This window comes from Lithobates pipiens, unplaced genomic scaffold (assembly GCF_037356315.1).
Source record: "Lithobates pipiens isolate NorthernLeopardFrog02 unplaced genomic scaffold, aLitPip1_a1.2 Scaffold_16, whole genome shotgun sequence".
NCBI lineage: Eukaryota > Metazoa > Chordata > Amphibia > Anura > Ranidae > Lithobates > Lithobates pipiens.
In genome coordinates this window covers 639656447-639661458 of record NW_027507748.1, presented here as the reverse complement: position 1 = coordinate 639661458, position 5012 = coordinate 639656447, and positions in this window count along the sequence as shown.

Here is a 5012-nt window from a genome sequence, read left to right as displayed (position 1 = left end):
CCCCCCCCCTGACCTCCGGACAGGGTTTTTTTCTCTGAGCCCGATGGTGGAACACCAGGGCCCAGTCCCAAGTGGGTGGCCGCATATAAAGGAACCGATTTAAAAAACATCAATTAAAGCCACTGTACCCATCAAACGCCACCACTGTACCATCAAGCGCCACCACTGTACCATCAAATGTCACCACTGTGCCCATCAAACTCTGCCGCTGTGCCCATCAAACTCTGCCGCTGTGCCCATCAAATGCCACCGCTGTGCCCATCAAATGCTGCCAGTGTACCCAACAAATGCTGCCACTGTGCCCATCAAATGCCGCCACTGTGCACATCAAATGCTGTTGGTGTGCCCATCAAATGCTGCCACTGTGAATCCCCACCACCCGCTCGCTGTCTGCCCGCCACTTACCCTGTCTGGGTGGGGCAGCGGGTAACGGCCATGAGCGGGGTCCTCCATGCATCTCCTGCCATCCTCATCTCCTGTCCTCTCCTCCTGATAGGCGTCCAATAGCTGCGCCTATCGTTTCAGCCAATCAGGTGATGGGTAACAGACCCGCACACCTGATTGGTGGAGAGGCGGTTCAGTGTTAGGAAAGTGAATATTAATTCACTTTTCTAACACACCTGGGTAGACTGTGAGCGTCAAGCATGGCGCTCGCAGTTCACCTATTTTGAAGCCTATTAGAGCCCATGGCTGTAATCAGGTGCTGCAAAAACACCCCCCGCCGCTGTAATTCAGGCGCCTGACACCCCAAAAGGGACCAGACACCTAAATATGGGGGTACCAGCGGTGGCTATCGATAGATTCATGCTATGCTATGCATGAATCTATCCATTGGTCATAGAGGGTGTGGCTGGAGAGAGGGGGTGGCACCTGTGCACCCTTTTGGATGCACCGCCACTGATAAACACATGCACATTCACATACATACATATGCATACATGCACACTCACATACATGCGCACACACACATGCATACATACACATACATATATGAACACACACACACACATACATGCTCACACACATACATGCTTACACACACACACGCATGCATGCTCACACACACACACATACATGCATGCTCACACACACACACATACATGCATGCTCACACACACGCATGCTCACACACACACATACAAGCATGCTCACACACACACACACACACACACACAAGCATGCTCACACACACACACACACACACACACACAAGCATGCTCACACACACACATACATGCATGCTCACACACGCACATACAAGCATGCTCACACACACACATACAAGCATGCTCACACACACACATACATGCATGCTCACACACGCACATACAAGCATGCTCACACACTCACATACAAGCATGCTCACACACTCACATACAAGCATGCTCACACGCCCACATACAAGCATGCTCGCACACATACATACAAGCATGCTTGCTCACACGCACATATATACAAGCATGCTCACACACACACGCACATACAAGCATGCTCTCACACACACACACACACACACACATACATACAAGCATGCTCACACACACACATACATGCATGCTCACACACGCACATACAAGCATGTTCACACACGCACATACAAGCATGCTCACACACACACATACAAGCATGCTCTCACACACACACACACACACAAGCATGCTCACACACACACACATATAAACACAAATGCAGTAGCTAGTCTTATAAAATAAAAACGGCAGACATTTACAGTACCTTGGCTCTTCCTGCCGGGTACTGCACTGTAGGGGGAGACAAAGAGCACACACTTTACCCTAATGTGAGGAGCTCCCGCACAGTGCCGATTTCAGTTCGGCTGATGATAGGGGAGCTCCTCTCAGCCTCCCCTCCTACGGAAGAGTACAGGGGGCCTGAGGGCCCCCTGCAGCAAGGGGCCCGGTCGCCATGGCGATCTTGGCGACCCCTATAATTCCGCCACTGCCTCTAAGGGCTCAAAGGGCTAGTCCCAAAGTCAGGCTAAAAGGTGCCATGCAGTGTTTCAGCTGTTGAATTTAGGTGACAGGAACCACACCAGAGCAGAGATTCTTGCAGCTCTGCAGGGACAGGCCCAGGGGTGGTTCACACCATGCCAGCTGGAGCCAGGAATGGTGGTGTGCGATAATGGCTCAAATCTCCTGTCCGCCCTTAGACTGGAAAGTTGACACATGTGCCATGCATGGTGCATGTCCTCAATTTTGTGGTGTAGCATTTCCTAAATACATACCCAGGGTTCCAAGATGTGCTAAAGCTGGCCAGAAGAGTCTGTAGCCATTTCAGGCGGTCATACACAGCCAGTGCTCGGTTGGCTGAAATTCAGTGGAAAATCCACCTGCCCATAAACCGCTTGATTTTTGACATGCCCACCAGGTGGAACTCAACTTTGTCAATGCTGCAGCGCTATACATGCAGCAGAGGCCGTCAATGAGTACCTGTGCGAATACGGTACAATGACAGGCCCTGGCATCCTCAGCCTTTTTTCCCCACGCCAATAGCTGATCATTAAGGATACATTCACTCTATTGTCACCATTTGAGGAGGCCACAAGTATGGTAAGCTGTGACAGTGTATGCATCAGTGACACAATCCCTGTTGTGTTATTGCTGGAGCAGACACTGCGTGGCATTATGGACAGGGCACTGGAGGCAGAGCAGCAGGAGGAAGAGGAGGCCCCCTTTATCCAGACACCATCATTCCTATGTCACAGAACACACAGGAGGAGAGGGGAGGAGGATGAGGAGGAGTATTTTGGCACTTTCATAGGCTTTGAAGAAAAGGAAGAAATGTGTCAATCTGTAAGCGATGGCTTTCCAGACCCAGGATCCTTGGGAGAAGTATGTGGCTGGGAGGAGGAATTTACAGATGCCGTCATCCTGAGTGACCCAGAGGAGTCTGCTTCTCAAGCCTCTGCAAATTTTAGGCACATGGGCAACCTCATGCTTCAAAGCCTGTGAAATGACCCAAGAATATGTGGCATAAAGGAGCAGGGTAATTACTGGTTGGCAACCCTCCTTTTACCACCGTTATAAAGGGAAAGTCTCAGAACTCATCCCGTCCCCGCAGAGAGTGCAGAAGATAAAATCTCTTGAGGACATGTTAAAGAGGATTTTATTGAATGTTTTTCCTGACTCTGTTGGTCAAGCGTTGGAGAAGGCGTCCGCCCAAGTGAGGCATTTCAGAATTTTTTTTTATCCCTCCTCGCCCAGGGCTGTCAGCTTCTGCATCCCATCTGCAGCATCTGCATCACATGGTGGACAAATACATTGGGGCTAAAACAGAGATGGAGAGCTTTCCAGCTGACAATCCACTGACTTACTGGGTCATGAGAATAGACCACTGGCCAGAACTTTCCCAATATGCTATTGAGTTGTTGGGCTGCCCTGCATCCAGCATGCTTTCAGAATGGGCATTCAGTGCTGCAGGAGGTTTCATTACTGATCATAGAACGTGTCTGTCCACAGACTCCGTGGACTGTTTGACTTTTATAAAAATGAATCAGTCTTGGATTACCAGCCATGAAGCTACTGATGCAGGTGCATATCATTGCTATTTTTTACAGCAAGGCCAATTTTTACTTTCATCAAGAGTACCTCTATAGGGTTACAGTAGGGGAGGCGCCACCGACACCCAAAGACCAATTTTTCTGCACCTGTTTGACATGCACATATCATTGCAATTTTTTACAGCAAGGCCAGTTCTTGCTTTCATCAAGAGAACCTCTATAGGGTTATGGTGGGAAGGCGCCACCGACACTCAAAGACCAATTTTTATGCCCCCTTTACTTCTATCCAAAGTCAAAGTGACACCAGAATGTATCCAAAAAATCTCTATTCTTGTTCCCAGTGCACTACATTTCGGCCTCATCATACACACTGGCTCCCCAGCTGTTGCTGAGCAAAATAAAGGCAGCTTGCAGGGAAAATATCATTTTTTTTGGCTTTATAAATGTAATCATTGCTGCAGCAGATTTCAGACATGGTACAGATCTGCCACTTTACAGGTCGACTAAGGGGACCCCCCAGGCACTATATTGGAAGGAATTTTTAATTTTTATGCTTTCACTTTAAAAATCAAAAAATCACTGCTCATTTAAAAATGACGTTTTTCACAAACTTTTTATTTATTGATACATATCCCCCAGGGCAGGACACAGACCCCTATAACCATTGTATGGCCAATTACTGGCACTTAAGCCTTCAAAATGGGCACTTTTGATTTTAGACATTCCCGTCCCATTGACTTTAATGGGGTTCGTTATTCGGGTCCGAACTTTCACAGTGTTCAAAAGTTCTGGTGCGAACTGAACAGGGGTCCATTCGGCCCATCCCTAATTACTATCACTTTATCGGCAGGGGCCAGATGTTATTGTTGAAACATAATATGCTGCCTATAGGTAATCCCTAGAGACTCCTCCATACACTGGTCACTGAAAATCTAACAACTAAACGAGAACTACAGGTATTAAACAACCTGTAAAATAGTCATATCATTTTGCCAAAATTGCAACAGTGAGCTCTATTGATTAACATGTCTAAAGAAAGAACTGTGTTTGATCTTTATAGCAACCTGCTAGGTGATGCATGCACAGATGTGAACCATTGTAGTGTACTGCAGTGAAAAAAAATCTTCAGGTCTGTTAAAACCTATGTTGTGGTGCCTGGGAAGCCCGGTCAAAATAAAATGACTGTTATGTCTGTTCCCAAAAATGGGGCCATATTGTACATTTTGTTTTTGGCTGTAAGCAGCTCAGATTGATTGTACATAGTTTATCAGTTCTGTTCTAATCTTGACTGTGTTGTGCATTTCCCACTGTTGCCAGTAGGTGCCACTGGTTCCACAGGACAGTATGAGAATAACAACTAAGTTAAGCTGTAATGAATATTATTTTTCCAGAAACAGCCCAGTAGGAGTTTCCTGCCGCTGTGCATTCTGGAAAGGGGGTATTTATGGGACAGACGCCATGTGCTCCAGTCAGTCCTGACCTTGTGGCCCTCCAG